Source organism: Spea bombifrons, chromosome 1, assembly GCF_027358695.1.
Source record: "Spea bombifrons isolate aSpeBom1 chromosome 1, aSpeBom1.2.pri, whole genome shotgun sequence".
NCBI classification, from domain to species: Eukaryota; Metazoa; Chordata; class Amphibia; order Anura; family Pelobatidae; genus Spea; species Spea bombifrons.
Genome location: NC_071087.1, coordinates 144991009 through 145010146, shown reverse-complemented (window position 1 = coordinate 145010146; position 19138 = coordinate 144991009). Strand labels below are relative to the sequence as shown.

The window sequence follows — 19138 nt, the reverse complement described above, 5'->3', positions numbered from 1 at the left end:
GAGTGAGTGGTCCAACTATTTGACACCGGCATGATAAAGTAAACACGGAATCTCTGGTTTGATTACTGAAATAGAGCTTTAGTGGCATATTTACAAAGTCCTGACTGTCTCGGGAATGTGTTAATTGCTTTGTAAGGCTTGATGGGCAGCTGGCAAACTGAACAAGCAGTGGGGTAGTAAGTGCTTGCAGAGTCCACTTTGTAATTCGGCTGCCCCAGTGACACCCAGCCTTATATTAGAGTCATCTTAAAATGTAAAACACCGAGACAAGTTTAAAGTAGGCCAATAACCCATATAGAATTGTATATCAAAAAGGTTATGTATCAAGAATCGCTCTTTGTAAGACCCATTCTATTTGTGGACTTTGTTTTCTGTTTAACATGCATACCCGCAACAAACCTTTTTAACAGGCCCATCTCCGAACATTAAAGGGAAAATGAAGCAAATCAAGTCCTTTATCAATGTTTATCAAGGTCATTCCTGAGGACTGTGATGGCCCATTAACTAGTACAATTATCTAGTGTACTACTTAAAGAATCAACCATGGGAAGTTTTATATCGAGCTTTATTATTTATACATTTTAGAGAACCACACAAACACAGCTCTGCAGATTAGATCATACTGAATTATTCTGCCTTTGGAGCGGGTTTATACAATTCAAGCTTTGTTCCTGAATGTTGCCACAAACATTTTTACTCTTTCACCAACAATGCTCACAATTTTTATTTTTCTTGTTTTGTTAGTAATTATCGGGGAAACGATATAATTGGACACTTTCTGTCAGATTCCATTGTATGATTATAATCTGAATGATCTTGGATCCATTGAAAAATATATCCGTGACATTCTCTGGGGGTTTTTAGTTGATATCTTCTAGTCAAATGTAAACATAGGATAACGACCCTGGAAGCCTTTCACAATTAAGTGACATTTGTCTATTGTTTGGCATAGAAGTGTTGACGGCCTATCAGACAGACTTGAATAGCTGAATAGGCATTGTGCTGTCGGACAGATAAATTGGGACAAAGGTTCTTTTAAGGAATAGGCCTGAGGAAAGGAGGTTGCGTTCTATCTCTTCTCTCTCCTGGATATCTGTCTTTGAACATGAACTAGCTCAGAGTTCATTACAGCTAAAGTAACAAAGGGAATGCCTTTTTTTTCTCCAACCCATAAAATAAGGGAAATCTCCATGTATGTATGTTTGTAAATCATTAACATCCAGAAGTGTATGTGCACTAAGCCGGGGTAGAATAAAGGTGTTATTGAATTTGAGAGTTGGGCACTCGGTTTGAGTCGCACCTCATTCACACGTTAAATGAAGTGTGAACATCAAATTATGGTGGGATTTATACATGTAAGGTTCACTCGTTGTGCCACCTATTAACCTGTTATGGACTAATGACTTCCATCTCAAGGTACTGGCAAGTACCATTGTATTTTTACATTTTAGTGTTAAATAGCCCCTTTAATGGGCCTGGGCCGCCTTCTCGAAATCACAATTGGCAAAATTTAAAAAAATACATTAAAATTAAATAGTTACGTTGTTACAAGTGTGGCAAGGGGACAGGGTTATCCAGTGTTTATGTCCCTTTGTGACCAATTGATTCATGTGATTGAACTTTACATATTGCGTATATTCAGAGACAAAGCGATACACAAGCTCGACGGATTTCTGATGTTTTCCGTGCATGTTATTGTGAGGTTTAGGGCTGCAGAATACTGATACTCGTATCCATCAAATATTCTCGGCTCAGGATGTATTCTGTGCTTTTATTAGGCTAGGTCGAGATGGAAACGAGCTGTTTCTGGCATTCTCATAGCCAGTAATTTCCATTATAGTAAGCCAATGCCCTCCTTAAGTGCACTTAAAGTCTGCAAATGATCAATACCTGACAACAGCATGCATTACCAACACACCTTTTATTACCACGCACTTTTTATTTTTGTTTTTTTGGCTGTGTTTTCTGGGCGGCATTTAATTGATTTAAGGCATACGGTAAGGATTTTGCAAGAATTTTGTCAAATTATGCAAGTTCCTCATATTCCAGCTTCAGGGGTCCTGTGGGAAGTTGATAATGACTGCTCCTTACCATTCCTCCCTGAAAGTGCATTTTAGAATGTAGTATCCTGAAGCATACAGTAGGCATGTAATTAAATACTGCATCAACAAGCTTTCACTTTATACAGCTCCATTTTAGGTTTATTATATCTTTCACTGCAAACTTCTATTGGTGGCATATCAAGAAGTAGAAGAACTGTCTCCTGACCATGATTTCTAAAGAAGAACACGCAAACAGGTACAGGAATGCCTTGGAACATTCACTTGCAAAAGTTTGTTCCGTCCTTTTAGTGCTTGTGTTAGTTTTTGCATGATGATTCACACCTACGTATGCAGTACACATCCCCAGTTGATATAACACCTATGATGGCTTTTACTCACCCAGATCCTGGGCTTTGGAGACTATATGGCACTTTAGGCTTCTGGCAATCCCAGCCTTCAGACCAAAGGATCAAGCTCTCTCTCTCTCTCTCTCTCTCTCTAACGAGCACTTACCTGATCTAAGCCAAAAAGCTGGATTTTTTGGGGTAGTTTGATAATGTGTTCATTGTATTAACTAAAATTCTGGTGCATAGGGGTTCCATTCAAGCTTGAGTTAATGCTCGGGATGCTGCTAGGCTCCAATGGAGTGGTACAGTAATAAACTTGTGGAGGGTATAGAGCTTAGGTAGGAATAGCCCTGCTCCTTTTGTCTTGTGCCACACTAAAACCATTGGATTCTAAGCATTTCTGACCTGCTTTATACAAAATTGAGCCCTTCCCTTGTTCTGTGCACTTTTTTCGTTCTGGAAGGCGATGGTAGACACATGCTTCAGTGCAAACTCAGCAAAACGGGAGACCACAAGAGGTTTAAAGAAACTTGTACTTTAGCTGTGTTATTTACTATGTACTGAAAATATCATCTGCTCTACATTTGGAAACTATTTCTGTCAGTCCAAACCGTAATGCTGGTTACCCATTTTTCATTCTGTTCCTACAGAATGCTTTTTAGTCGACTTTGGTTACCTCGTTTATCTTTCCATAATCTTAAATGGCTGTATATTATATAGGGCTCTGTACCGGTCTGTACGGACACATCTAGTTTAAAGGTTCATGCAAACTGAGTATGGCAGCAGCCTGTGGCAAAGCCAGCATTATCTAATGCATACTAAAATACTTAAGGAGCGCTTTAATGTGCATTCTCTTTAAAAGGTAAAAATAGATAAAAGCTGTTACCTTCTGAGACGAGCTGCAGATCCTCACATCCTCCATGGTCTGACGATCCTCTGCACTGATTGGCTTGAAGCAGCCAATCAGTGGCAGGACAGTGATCCCATTGCAATCAATGTGAGTGCTTTCCATGTGTGTATGCGGTGGGGGGGTCTCGTGTTTGGCTGAATGCATCTCCTGCTCAGAAAGTAGCTAGCGGTGGGAAAAAGTAGGACATCACAAAGTTAGAGGGTCCTCTTAGCTCAGCTATCGTTTTGCATTAAAGTGCATTTGATGGCTAGGGTGTCCTTTTTAACAGCACAGAAGAGATATCACGATGGGGGTGATCGGGGAGTTAAGATACCTTTCCACATTGTATAAATATGAGGGGTTTTCAATGCTGGGTGTTGCTTATTTTAACCTGTAACCATATAATATTTGGGAAAAGAGACGGATCCCCTTTAAGAATCACTTTGTTGAAGCGTGAACTCCGTGTCTGGTGTAAATGCTCAGTTTGCTAACTGAAGTTAAACACAAGCCAAGAATACTATTTAAATGGAAACAAATGCTCAGCCGGTGACTGTATTCCTAGAAGTGATCCAACAAACTCCAGTCATGAGTTTGGGGTTCATCCAGGTCATGAAGTGTGCATGATCAATCTTTGGCAGAATGACTGAGGGGTTTTTTTTTATAGGGCTGCACAAATGAAAACAAAAAGCTACATATGTTAAATTTATTAATATGATAAATCATGGAGATGTAATCATCTCTTATACTTGACTGATAGTAAAACTGTGAGAATCAGTACTGGATTTTATTTTATTCTTTAAAGGGTAAATACTCCTTAACGTGGCTGTATTATGTTACGTGTTTATCATGTTGTTAAACAGCTAAATTGGTTATTTTCACAGTACGTTTCCTGAAATCTAATATCTGTATAGCCCGACTTCTGATATGCATCTTCGTTTTACTCTGCTAAGAACAATATTGAAATCCTATGTGTCTACATGGCTATAATAGTTGGGTAATGGGAATATTCGTCTGAGATTAGCTGCCAAATGTGAGGCACAAGAGGAGCCTTTGCCCAGCCCTACTTCATGGAGTCTGCATGAGCCAAATCATGGTTGTGTTGATGCTCCCTTCGTTGGCCAAGAGCACATGGTGAGGACTGCTGCTGGAGGATGATGGCATTCTTATTGCCCGTTCAAGTTCATACTTTTCCTTAATACTAATGGGCATTATTATTATTTCTTATTGACTATTGGCACTCATGTTCTGCAGTGCTGTGCACTGGGTTAACTAGACATAACCAGTATTATTCCGTAGTGCTATTACAATGGGAGGGCAAGTTAAGAACTCTTATTTAAAAGGAACTCCTACCATACTTTTGTTAATGTCCATTGGCTATAAGCACTATGTTTGTAGTATTACATAGCAGAACATCTCGCCTACGTATGATCCTCTGGCATTTGATATTTTAGTTCTCAAGACCTGGAAGCCTCTTGGAGATCAGCACATGGTACTGATGACACAGGGTGTGACATGATGTAAAAAATGTATCCTCCAAATGGTGTCAAATGTCCAATTCTCTGGCTTCTCGTGTGACGTTTCTGATATCGGCTTTAGGCTATTAGTGCCCCTTGGTGTCCAAAGTCCAGCTGGGAAAACGCCTATGAGAAGCTTTAAGTTTTCCTGCCCTTCTAACCCAAAACCTACGTAGCACACATTGATGCGTACTCTACTGACAATACAAATATGATACCTATGGAAAAGAAAACGTTGGGAGTTCCCTGTAAGGGTGGCCTTCAAAACAACGTGTCTTCGTAAAAATAGCCCATGAAGTTATAAGCCGGAATAGCTTTTATAGGATTAAAACAGGAAAGTGCTGGAATTCCCATTACTATTGTGTAGTTCTAGGGGAAGCTGTCTCTATCCTATAACCCAACGTGCTTGGCTAACTGTTTGTTTTACTAAACGCGGTAGTTCAGATGAATCACCGGCTACAAACTGTTTGAAGGTACATTGTAAACACATTACTTAACTGTAACACTTGAACTAAGGAAGCGAATCTTGGCAATTTATGTTGTGCTCCTTCCCGTGAAAGGTCAAGGATATAGTAACATATTCACTACCCTTTGTAGTATTTTGCATTTGAGCCAAAATCTGTGGGGTGGGTTTTTATCTATTTTTATATCAGAAAGGAGACCAGTATAACCAATATAACAATGGAAGCTGGGTATACATTTCCACACCATACAGCACTCTTTGATAGATCCCCAATAAAGGATTTCAGGTTATCGGTTTGTCAACTCATTCTACTATGGATATTGCTCGTTTAGTGCACCAGTTAGGAAACAGGAGGTATTATTTTCTTATGTTCTGCACCCGTTATAAAATGTTATAAAGATCTAAAAGGTTGATGAGTGAGCAGCCAATCTGGAAGCAAATATTAGTGTCTTGCTGGTTTTTCACAAACATCTAAAAAAAAAAATAATTCCATTTGTAGTGTATAAGAAACAACCTCCCATCAGAAGGGGTAGAGGCTAATACAATGAGGAAATCTAAACATGCATAGGACATGCATAAAGCTATCCTGAATCTAAGACAAGATTGACCCGATTAAGGTCCAAGTCTTTACATCAGGAAAGATGGGCTGAATGGTTCTTATTTATATATGTTTCTATATTACCATAACAATTTTTGTTAAAAATAAGCTTTTAATTTTTATTTTTGGAGGGGGGGGGATGGGTCACTTTTCATTAAAGTTTTTGGTATTAAGATTGCCTTAAGCAAGTATGACAATTGATGCATTGATGCAGCTGTTTAATGGAATCTATTTCTGTTGGCTTGGATTAATGTCAAATATTAACCATTTAACGCTATATCTGAAACATGTTTAGTTATTACACTCTGTAAACCTTGGTCTGATCTTTTTATTATATTTATGGGTGGCTGTTGAGCATACCTGAGTTCTCATGAAACTTCCCATTTAAGATGGTAGCCAGGAGGAGGAAAATTTGGAACCTGAGGGGGCAGTGTAATCACCAGGCAAGTGCGGCTGGACACGTTTCTTGCAGCTCTTTCCTACCCCTCTTTCATACCTTGAGCCTCTTGGGGAGAACCCAGAGAGTTTCCAACTATTGTAGTGGGTGGAAAATTATGGTGATCCTAGAGGAGCATAACGCTTTAGTCTCATTGACTGTTCGAGATACAGAGTACGCGGGTCTCGCCAGCTCACTCACTCAGCTTGGGCATTTTATTTGTAATTCCACACATGGGGTTCATACGGTCTCAGAAACTTGTCAGAGCTCCGGTTATAGGTTTTTATGCTTTCCTTTTGGCGTATATGTTCTGGATAATTCTCAGTTCTTAAAATGGGTTCACTAAAGATGGATTTGGCAGGGGATTTGCAGTTACATTTCACTTATTTCACTATATGTGAAAGGCCAACCTGAGCATCTACTCGGATAGCCCTGTATAAAGCATACCTAAAGAGATCCTCGCTGATTAAACTATGCACTATGCAGGTCAGACTCCGCATGAGAACCGTGACAGGGCTGACTGTTTGTAATTCACCGTTAATGCAATTAAAACCCTAACTCTCCTGCAAACTTCTACTTTAGTGGATTAACCACCCTTTTTTTCCTGGCTGGAAAACGATATTGAGTGGCTATTTTTCTAGGTTTGTCATCTGGGCTTAAAGTTTTTGTACCTTCCCCACAGAATGTCCTAGAATAAAGAAAACCCTCGTGGTTTTAGAGGCAAATAACCAACAACACAACAACATACTAGAAGGTGCAGTCTTTTTCAGGATTTTTCTACCATCGAAAAGGATTCTTTTTGTTTACGTTTCAGAAGATAGTTTTCTTTTCCAGTTCAACTTTGTCCCTCATCTACGTTTTGTTCTAAAAGCCTTAAATCCTTGGGCATGTGGAGGATGAAATCCAGTTATCCTTCCTCTGACCTTGTAATGAGAAGGCAGGCTCCAAAAAACGTCTCCTTTCAGGATTGTTTTCTGATGTCCAAGATTATCTAGAGGAAATTTTGGAAGATTACATCGATACATCCTGGCTCCTTGGGAGAGCGTCCCTGTCTCCTTTATTTTAACAGTCTGCTCAGTACTTGGCACTTGTTGTTACTTTTCTAGAGAAAGGTCCACTGTGGAAACCCCCACTCCTTTAAAACGACCCTTAATGATCGCTGCGGAAATCAACTGACGAAGCTTAAATATTTAGAATCCTGCTGATGTGACAGCGATGGTGTCTTTTTATATTGCGGGAAATGGATTCACTTTCCAACTCGTTGTTTTTGTAGCAGATGATATCCAGAGTATTATTATTGTGTCTTCGCATATCTACAGAATGAATATCCCACGCATACTTGTTACCGACCAAATAAGATGTGTTTAATTTAGTTTTTGCTGCAAGAGATTAAAAAAAAACAAAACAAACCCAGGACTATGGATCATACTAATTTGCTAGAAACTGATACCACCCTTGATACAACCTAGCTTGTACTTGATATCTATTGCATTCTAGAGCGGCTCCTCTTTGTGAGAATTATCCAAGGTTACATTTTTAGTTTTCATTTTGCAAACTCTGAGGCTTTGTATTACTGACTGTAAAAAGCTATGTAATCTGTTAAATAAATGTAAAAAAAATAGTTCAAGGAACAAATATCAGTTTTATATGTATGTATGTATATATATCATCTTCTTTTAAGCTTGTTACAGTAAAGCATGCCTTATTGTTCTGGGTTCAAATTGTTATGCGATACACTATTATTGTACAATACTGCAGACCATATAAATCAAATAAAAATGTTCTATTTAGTGCTCAAGCTGTGGAGACCATAAAAATTTGTGCTGAGTATTATTTAAAACAGAGATGTTTGTAAAGAAGATTGAGTAAGAATAGTGCATCTGTATTATATGATAGTCCTATTCCAAGTCAGCCGAAGTCTGTTCCCAAGCCGTTCGGAGTTAGCATACCTCTTCTGGGACTATTATAATCTTCTTTGGAAGGAAATGTGCTGACTTCCATTTCCTTTCTTTAAAAAAGAAAATTAATTAAACCTTGATGGAAGCAATGGCTTAATTTCTTGAAATGTAAAAAGTGGGCATGAAGCCATGGGGTGTAAAGGAGAATTCTGCCCTACGGCTTGCTGTGCTGTTACAGATGCGTGTGATTAGGGTCTGTGCAAACAATTGTCAGGGAGAATTCACTGATTTCCAATGGCTATAGAATAACAGATGTGGAATCGGGTTTCAGACAATGTAAATGTAATTGTATACATGTGAGTTAAAGTATACCGTCAAGCTTTACTAACATGTAACGCAGGTTTGTATTTTTTTGGTTTGTATTTAAAGGGTAACTCCCACCAAAATGTTTTATTCCTAGTATCCGATTAAAACCACATTTTTAAAAATGTATTTTTTTCTGTTTTTAAACAATTTATAGTTTTCACATTTTTTTAGACAGCAGCATGTTAGTCATCTGTATGTATTTTAGCCCCGTCTTCTAGACAAACACGCTGTCCCTACTTATTATATTCCCTTGTGGTGAACAATAGAATGGCTCAGTCTTAATCTACCAGAGAGACCCCAAGACCTATGAACGTCTATGGTAGAAAGGACTTCATTAGATAGAAACCATTCAGCCCATCTAGTTAGGCACATGAGGAGTTCTCAGAAACCAACAAGCCATTTCTGAATTCCTTGGGAATGAGACAAATGCATGGCCTGTTACATTTTTTTTATCCTAACCGTTGAATGCGATTGGATATTCCAGTTCATGGTTCTGCTTATTTTCACCCTTTTCTTGTGAACTATTTGTGTTTTTTTTCCCCTATTCTGAATGATGCAATCTGTGAACGGTTATTGGAAGTGGCAGATATGTAATTGGTTACGTTTCCCAGCTTGGTTATTGTATCAGTTGTTAGGTGAGTGACAATGTTCTTCAGGTTGTGGTCTAGAACCTTGGAGTCCAGTGAGAAGTATCGTCGTACTGTGTGATTGACTAGTAGTGGTCTTACATACCCCCCCCAACAAGGGGTTTCTCAGAATACTGGAACACAACAGGATTTGTTGTGACTAATGTGGAAAAAGATTTTCCCAAATATTAAAATCCAATATAAAGACACGTGTCCATCAGGAGAAACCCATTAGACCATTAAATCGGCCAGCCGTATCTTAATATCCTTTGTTATGTTAATTTAAGTGGTTTATTATCATGTCCTAGAACTTTCACTTTTCAGTGGAACTCAGGCAGAAAGATACTCAGGCAGAAATTTTCCTCTTTATGATTTAAAAAAGGAAAACGGATTAAATAGTATGGCCCCTGCAGTCAGTAACGGGAAATAAGAGGCTTTGTAGCACAGGGTATGAGCAGCTACAAGATTCAGCTCCCGCAATGAGCGTTGTTTGGCTCTCCGTTACATGATGCAGCGAGTGATGTCTCCCTGATGTGGTTGATTAGTGGGCCAGAAGAGTGGTTTGGATTAAAGAGAGACTCTTTTGCCTGGAAAAACAGTTTCCTGACTTTGAAACTGTAACAAAAGTAATAATAGACTCTTCTGGTTATTTTAGCCTTAAAAGGGTTCAGAGGGAGATCCTGCTGCATTGTTTGTCTTTTGTAAACACTTACAGAATGTTACATGGGACTGTTTATCGCCTGCTTTATGATGAAGACATCTTCTGCTTTCCTGTGTGTTTAAATGTGAGAACGTACTACACCAATAGAGATCAATATAAATGGGCACAAGGTTAGGAGCTCTGCTTCATATGGGGCGCAGGCTGTTACTTTTATACACTGTTATTATCAGAACCTGTGATCAGAGCATCACAAATACAATTCTGGGCTAACCTTTGCAAATAGGATATGAAATCTACTCTTGGATTTTCATGCAAAGTTAACTGTGTACATTTTGTACTTCTTGTAGGATTGAGTCCTAGGTCTTGCAATGATGGTTCTCTCGATCTTGAAGCAGGGAGAACTACTTGACTGATCCCGGTCTATTTTTCATGAGCCTGTCACTATATATACAGCATTTTTAAATACAACCAAACCACTGGGTGTTGGGCAGTAGAGGTAGGTGATCTGTTCTGGAAACTGGTGTAACATCTGATGTATTACAGCGACATATAATTGTCCTTGAAATTTCAAATAATAAAACACTAATGAATTGTAAGTTCATATATGGCAATACATTTAATATAATTTGATAATTATAGTCTGTTAGTAATTTTTCTGGTCTGTGAATAGGTTTGCTTTTTGATGCAGTGAACTGGGTCCCTGAAGGTTTAGTTTTTTGGTGGTGGTTGTTGGGCTTCTACTGCACTTTGAAGACTTCAGTGGTTCCTGTTGTTGGAGTGAGACCAAGAAGTTCTGGCCCTCCTGCAGGCCTTTTGGCCGGTATGGGATGGAAGGGTTTACACGTCCCATTGGAGGACTGCAGCCCCAGAAGAAGATGATTTGGGATCCAGTGAACCAAATGTGGTCCCTCATGTTCTGTTACAAGTTTATTATAAGTTAAGAAAGCACTTCAGGACAACAAGTGCTGGCCCTGCCACAGGCTGCCACCAGTCTCTACTTCCGTGTGATTGACCTTTCAAAGAAAACATCTCCAAAACAAACTAAAAAAATGTTTAAATGGATTTAGTAATGCTGCGATGGCACCGGTTGACTGTTAAACCCCCAGAGCTGTCCGGCATCCTTTATAAATGCCTGTCATATATCTGATGCGCTCTAGGAACCTATGGACGGGAGACTTTCATGGCTTTCCCTGAGCTGAGGCCCATGGGTTTGACATTTGAAACGTGGAGTCTTATGACTTGGATTTTCCAGTCACTCCTCTGTTACCTTCTATGGGTAATTGGATTTTAACACTACTTCCTTTATAGTCATCTGGAAGCCATTAGAAAGCAAACTGTTTCTTTTGTAATTGATAATTGTGGTTTTATACTTTGGGAACACTAGTTACATCATGGATGCTGAGGAAATTTCATCCCGTTACATAACTTAAAACACATAATTCACTTTGCCACATTTTAACCTTTTCAATGCCAGGCAGATTAACTGTTGCTGTTATTGCAGTATATTTATTTGAATCTTCTAAGGCTTTCATGCAATCCTTTAATGGGGTCAAAAGCCCTTTTATGACGACTTGCATTGACGCCAGGACCACACTGCGTTATGCTCATTCTGGAAACACAAATCGGTGGAATTTAAAGGGCCATGCAGCTACTCTATGCATTAAACTGCATAAGATGGTTGGAGTGCTTTAACATATATTCTTCAACCTCTAAATAAGTAGATAAATAAAATCATTCACCTATAGGTGAAGCGTAGCATCTCCTTCATGGCCCCATGGTTTGTTTCAGTGTTCTTTTCACTAGCAGCTTTTCCTTTGAAGTGAACTTGGTCTGGAATTGAACCTGATTTTGGAGACGGCAGAACTTGTTTGACTCCAGGGTGTAACATTGGATAGTGTTTGGTTTGAAGAATTCACCATGTTAAAGGCTTGTTTTTAATGCAAGTCACATACCCACAAATGGTACTTTGTTGCACGTAACTCAACTCTTTTGAAGAGCCGCTTTATTGTGCGCTGCCACTTTAATTGCTTTACTGCAGATTCAAAGACTGGATAATCTTAGGGCTCTGCTTCCTAAGGTCCCCGGCCTTCTAAAAAGCAACTGCAACCCCCGTAGCATGTAAAAAAAAAAAAAACTTCAAAAGTTAAGTCCAATTACAATGTTTAGCAAACTTCTTGTGTTGTCTGGCAACAGAATGTTTAAATCTGTCTCATTTTATTGTATAGACAATTTGGGATCTCTGAATGAGGTAAATATACTCCATTACAGCAAATAACATTTTTCAAAAAAGAGTCTAAATAATGGGTTCCAGGCTTCAGTGCAGCTTCATGTTTTGTAAAAACGCAATGAAGAATTGGAAGAGCAGAATTTCTGAGAAATACAAATTTTTTTTTCCGTCAATGATCTGATTTTGAATATAACCAAGACCGTTTAATTTTAATCATAAACTTGTTTTGATCCTAACCATGCAGGTTTTTGCAGTGCATGAGTGAATTCTTGGTTTGTTCAATGATAAAAGTGCGTGATTTTAATAAAAATAAAAAAAACTTTTTTTTCTCAAGATCTGTATGATTATTCCTCCCTATTAAATTATCTCTTATACTGTTATGTTGCTGATTGTTAATCGGCTCAGGCAACCTTGGTAAAGAACTTCAGGATGGGAAATTGGTTAGGTAATGCTGGCTCTGCCACAGGCTGTTGCTGATCTTTGTTCTAAGAGGATGAACTTTTAAACATTTTTTAACTATTTTTTTTTTTAAACTAAAAGCTGTGATTGTAACAGTAAAGTACAAACTAGATGCCCTGCATAATGCATAAGTCAATCAGAGAGCTGACTTTCCAAGAAGTCTCACCATGTAAAGTATGTATTATGGCCAAATCCACCTTTCTTGAATGACAAACTTTTCATGATATAAAAGCGATCGCGTAACCTGCAAATGCCTCGTTCATTAAGGCAAGAGGAGGCTGCCTCCTACAATGGGTTTCATGTATCCTGTGTGAAATCCATTTCATTACATAGTTTTGTTCATTTCAGGGGAGCTTATGGTGACCTCCATAAATATACAGAGAGTGGTCACAAAAATGTCCAATTTTATAAAAAAAAAAATGTTTAGACAAACTTATTCTTTGTGAAAAGGAAAAGCTTACCTTGCTGTAAACATAATGTTGTGATATCCGTTAGCATTGCTCGTTATTCTCATTTCCACGCTAAATGTTTGCTTGGAACCTTCCCTGATTTTCTAGGCTACTAGTATACATAAAATGGGTGAAATCGCCAGATTATCTATGGGCTTTGTTCGCTGAAGCCAGAGTTGGAAGTTGTGGTTTCACCTTAATCTGTTATGATAAAAGGGCCCCCCTTGGTTAAAGTCTCTATAACAAGGGTTGGCCTGGCCCTGCATAAGGCATAAATCAATCAGAGAAATCTCCCGGATTTAATATTGCATTACATAGGCCTATCTTGGAGAAGAAGCACCATGGGGTAGGTGCATCATAATGTAAAGTCAAGTCATCAATATGAAAACAAAACTCTCCTACCGACTTCTGATTTACTGAATAAACTGCTTTATTTTGGGGGTATTTCCATTCTGCAGATATGAAAGATCCACTTGTGGTAATGGCTTTGCTTTATTTTTTCTTTTATTAATTAATTTTTTCAAAATATTTACCCGTGGTAAGAAGTAAGTGAGTCAAATTTCAGTTGACACAAAGCAATTTTAAGTGGTTTAAGCCCTTTCGCTTCCATGAAAACTATTAAATAAGGGAGTTTCCTTTAAACACAACTTCTGACACGATGTCAGAAAGGAAATCACTTTTCCATTCGGCCAGCCTTGTGTTATAACTGAACCTCTTTAATGAGATGTTAGCAAATGCCGTTGCGTTTTCTGTAATCCCAACGTAATCCGCATACTGCTCCAACGTGATACGTGGCAACCAGTGGCTTTGAGTGCATAATTCCATGCTAAGTAGCCATGATCATAAGACTTTGTTGTTAGGGGTACAACAATAAACCATCATCCTCAATAGCCATTACAAAGGTGCTTCTACTCTATTGTTAACGGTTGTGTTACAAATTCCGTTTGAAGATGGTCAGTTTGTTAATACCTCCTGTCGCAATATGCTTATGTTGTAACGAGAAAAAAAAGATTGTATCTGTAATAGATCAATGGTGACAACAAACTTAAGTATATATATATATATTTAACCAGAGTGAATGGTATTGAACATATGTGTCAGAGACCAATCATGCAACTCTTTAGAGGAATTGGGTTCATTGGACTAGAACTTTAAAAGAACATTTGCTGAAGGTTGCCATTGCAAACTATTGAGTCTGTTGTATTGCATGTCGGATAAATTACTTTAATCACATAGCAAAGAAATGTTTTAACTTTAAATTCTTCTTTATTTTGCAGATATGGCCATCCCCCAATGAACTATCTCCCCTACATTTGCTAGTAGAATGTCTTTGAAGGATGTGACAGGTAGGGGGCGCTTTCACATTTAATTCATTACCCGACGCTGTGTGCTTACCGTATTTAGAATAGGAAGGTGAAGTGATGGTAGTTCGGTTTACTGTATTAACCTTCATGTGAAAATTAAGTGAATTTACCAAATAAACTGATATCCAGTTATCCCAGACTCTGAGCCTATATAACTGAGCAGTGGACTACAACCTTACTCACCGTCTAAGCTGAATTAAAATACTAACCAATGCAACATTGACTCTTCAGGCACAACCACTCTTACTCATAAATACTCTTATATGCTTAAAAAACAAACATACCTTAGGGAGAAGCTCCAGCTCCAGTGACTAGAATCATGTTCTGGCAATTGTTGGCACTGACTGGCTGCTTGGAATAGATGGCTGCGTTTTTGTATACATGCGCATGGGAGGGACCCCCAGCCCCGACGTTCAGCGAGCCAGTGCTTGAGCTGACTAGTGGTAAGTATACCACATGTTGGGAGATGTGTTCAGCCGAACAAGTCTCCCGCACGGCAAATAGCTGGGGGTCGCGGAAAGAGGGAAATGATTACGGGGAATATCCTCCCGCCCTCAGGTCAACACAACGTAGGAGCGCACGTGCTCACTGTCTGTATTACAATCTGGAAACTTGGGCGTTTCGAATAGTGACATCATTTAAAGCCCGTCGTGGTGTGTAGTGCAAAGCACCCTCGATTTACGTTAGATGAGAATGGACTATCGGGCAAACTCTGTGCCTCCCACACACCTGTATTGCAAGTATCCCGCAGACAGACGCACTTCACGTCGTTAAAGGGCTGATGTTAATCTTCATTTCACTTAATTGACCTGTAGCTGTACATATTGCCCTGTAGAGAATTTGGTTGCTTCTTCAGGTCGCCTACAGGTTTGTTTTTGTTTTTTTAATAGATTGTGGGGACCCTGTGAAGTTTTTCTAGCGATCCGCTCTCCACAGTAATGACCTCAGGATTTGTCTTCTCTCCAGCCTTGTGGTGGGATCCGTTTACAATCTTATTTAGACAAACTCATGCTGCCCCCTGCTTTTTTTCCAGACTGTCATACGAGATCAGCATGCGAAGGACGACCATTTAATCACTCATAACAAATCACTGTATTATTTCCCAAGCGCTGTTCACACTGCTGCCAGGAATTAGAATAAAGGCAATTAATGACCGGTTCGTAGCTGCAGTCATTGTGAATGATACACGCATGACACATCAAAGCGGCTGACGTGGGGGTAATGTGCGTGTATTTTGGGCATTGTGTGTCCGTACGGTTCTTTCCCGATCAGATAAGATGAACAAAGTAATGTAAAAGTATTGTTTATACGGTCATGGTTACTGGATCTGATGTAGTTTTATATAATAAATACGTGTCCTGTGCAGTTACTTTAGAGATGCACAGTTTGAATGCCCTTTAGACAGCAGGGAAACTCATTTTGTTTTGCATGACTAGCATGTCTGATCGCTTTCCTATCCTGGGGTAATGTTCCTTCTTCAAGGAGATACCAAAATATATTACTGGTATCAGATTAAAAATACTTTTTCTAAAATATCGTGCCCTTTAGATAATGTTTTCAGGCAGTTGGATAATAGCCATGTGTATGTGATGTAGCTCTGTTAGCCTAATCTGCTAGACCTGACACCCTGACTCATTGCCATACTGCCTGCGCTAAACAATAGACTAATGAAAGTCTATGGAGGAAGGACCTCATTAGCGTTGCCGTAAAGAATCCGCTCGGTGTGGTGTTTCAGCAGAGAAAGTCCCCCAAAATATCGCAATTGACACGAATGATAGCCTCCAGGTCTGCAGATAAAAAGGGTGTTTATTGGAACAAAAAGAGAGGAAACCAGGGTTTTGGTGATGTGAACCTACATTATGGTATACAACACTGTACTTAATGTACAAGGAAAACAATTGGGCTCCTCCTTTCATGACGAGTAATAATGATGTAGATAATGGGAGCAATAAGTTTATATTTCACAGTATTAATATAATGTGTCTGTAAACACGACTATGCGAATGCTTTATTTTATATAGAACTCCAAAATGTATGATTTGAGACAAATGGCGTCTATAGTGCTAGTTGTATTGCAATTAAATTTCCTATCCAGCAGAATCCAAAATAGTGTTTTCTTTTATATATATATATATATATGTATAACATTTAAAGTTGTGAAATCGTGAAACTTCTGTGTTTTTGGCATGGGGTGCTGCATCAGATGCTAATATGAGTTACATTTTCCATTCAGCATCTTAACTTTTTCTCCTTTTGTTCAACCCTTTATGCAGAGCCAGGCTTTTGAGTCTGTTCTATGTAATTAAAAATCGCTGAAGTAGCATAGAGCAGAAAAAGTGGAAAATTGTACAGAGTTAACAATGGCGGTTATTACTTTTAATTGCATAAACTCTGTTTTTAGCTTGAGAACCAGTGATGTGTAAATAACCATTTATTGTTGGATAAGCAGTGTTTAAAAATGCTCTATCTAATGGCTGGTGTGTGTGTGTGTGTGAATGTCACTTTTAAAAAGGGGGTCTTGCTGTATCTATTGATGTATCTGTTCTAAATGTTGCAGAATGAGGAGCCCCTTTATTAGGATGTTTGTTTTGTTATTTTTGTAACAATAATGTAACAAAGTGTGTTTATATGAAGGTCTTGTCTTGGGTAATAAAAATACCGTATTGGCTCGGATATAGGCCGCACCCTAAAAGTTTGGTAATTTTTTTTCTTTAAAAAAGCACAAAAAAACATGCTGCCACTCTGTCCTCTCCCCCCCCCGAGATATGCTGCCACTCTGTCCTCCCCCCCCCGAGATATGCTGCCACTCTGTCCTCTCCCCCTCCCCGAGATACGCTGCCACTCTGTCCTCACCCCCCTCGAGATACGCTGCCACTCTGCCCCCCCCCTCGAGATACGCTGCCACTCTGTCCTCCCCGCGATATGCTGCCACTCTGTCCTCCTCCCCCCCCCCCGACTTACCAGAGCAGACTCCCGGGTGTCTTACGGGGCCGGAGGGGGACATCTATGCACATCGTGTATACAACTCCCGGTGCCGGCACTCAGCGGAAGTGCCGGTACCGGAAGTTGTATACGCGTATTGCGTAGATATCTTCCGCCGGCCCTGCAAGACCCGGGAGTCTGCCCTGGTAAGTCGGGGGGGTTAGAATGCATCGTGCGCACGTTCAACGGCGCATCGCCGCTGCCGGTGAACGTCCGTGCGATGCGCTTAGACAACCTCCCGTGCCGGTACTCCCCCCCCCCGTGGAAAGTGCCGGCAGGGGAGGCTGTCTGAGCGTATCAGACAGTAGGATGCAGGTCCCCTGCACCGCTGCGTGGGATCTGTATCCTAACCCCGCTGCCTGCCCGGCGCCCGGGACTGCATGTCCCGGGCGTCGAGTGCTAGACCCCGAATATAGGCCGCACCCCCACTTTAAAGACTTAAAGTGGGGGGAAAAAGTGCGGCCTATATTCGGGCCAATACGGTATATAATATTTTTCGTGAGGTTTACATGTAATGATGTAGGCTGGAGTGCTCATTTTACTCACTTCTTCTTAAATCCATACTGGACAACAGACACCAGGACACAATACGTGTCTTTATCTGCTCGTGTTCAGTATGCAGCAGTGTGATATCTCTGGACTATCACATGTTGAACTTTAGCAGCTATGATTTGTAATGTTTTAGTGCTTTGTACAATACAAACCTGTTTCGTCCTCTTAAAAAAAAAAAAAAAAGTCTGTGGTTATTTTCACGGCTTAATGCTCAATTAGACACATAATTAATACAGGGGAAAAAAGTTAAGGTTGCCAAATGTGTGTATTTGCGGTCTTTTTAACCTGTTCCAGCGGAAATCGGCAGAGTAGGCTCCCCTCCTGTGACACCTTGTCCTCTTCTAGAGGGAGCAGCTGAACTCTGGCACTCAATTAACTAATGAAACTTAGAATCTGTCGTCTCAAGTGAACCGCAGAGAAAAACTTGTAAGATTAATATTTCTAACAGATTGGCCATAGAGCTAATGAAGGAGGAAGTGTTTCGGCTGACTCCAGAACATCTGTTTGAATTAAGCCAGCGTTTTATTCTATAATCTTGCTAGGAAATGTTTCCATTCCCTGGTCCTGAGAAACAGGGGTGGGGGGCTGGGTGGGAGAGAAGGTATCTGGTTTCCAGTCAAATTATTAATCTGAATTTCAACTTCCTTTGTAAAAACCCTTACCTTTTGCCATCGTCTGATATACGTATAAACTTACCCCTGACCCTCTGTGAGTGCTTTAATAGGCATTCTTGCAAAATGCCATGCTTCTTCCTTCCTTCATTATCCAAAATGACTTGCCATTCAATGACTGATTCAGCTGTCAATCAGTGGCAGGAAAGTGTTCCTATTGAAATCAATGGGAAGACTTAACACACACTGGGCCAGATCCAGCACTTGAGCCGACTAGGGGGCTGAATGCTTCTTCTGCAGGGCATTTGGCAGGGGAAGGGGGGAATGCATTTGGGGGGATTCTGCTGAATGCATTAAAGTGCATGATGGCTGGAATGTTCCTTTTTTATTGACATAATGTGTTTTTCTTTGTCCTATTTCATGAGGAATCTCACTTTGTGTATACCATCCTCATACAATTGTGGAAGACAAATGAGACATCTCTGACCATTTCATGCGGTCTGTAGTTTGGGATATGTTGCAAATTTCTGTTCATTAATAATGTCTTCAAATATTTCTATATTAAACACAAGGTAAAGTGCTGAAACCTGCGGTGCCGGGAGGCAGCAACCGACGACTAAGCAAGTGTTTTACATGCAAACTCTGATTAGGTTT

The 19138-nt window shown here is 39.8% G+C and overlaps 1 protein-coding gene across 1 annotated transcript in view; it reads left to right on the top strand.

Annotated features, from left to right (window-relative positions):
• Nucleotides 1-14251: 14251 nt before the first annotated feature.
• Nucleotides 14252-19138, top strand: part of LHFPL2 (LHFPL tetraspan subfamily member 2) — a 30421-nt gene continuing 25534 nt past the window's right edge. The window contains exon 1 of the mRNA XM_053447984.1: nt 14252-14321. The gene's annotated coding sequence lies outside the window, so the exon portion shown is untranslated. The remainder of the gene's footprint in view (nt 14322-19138) is intronic.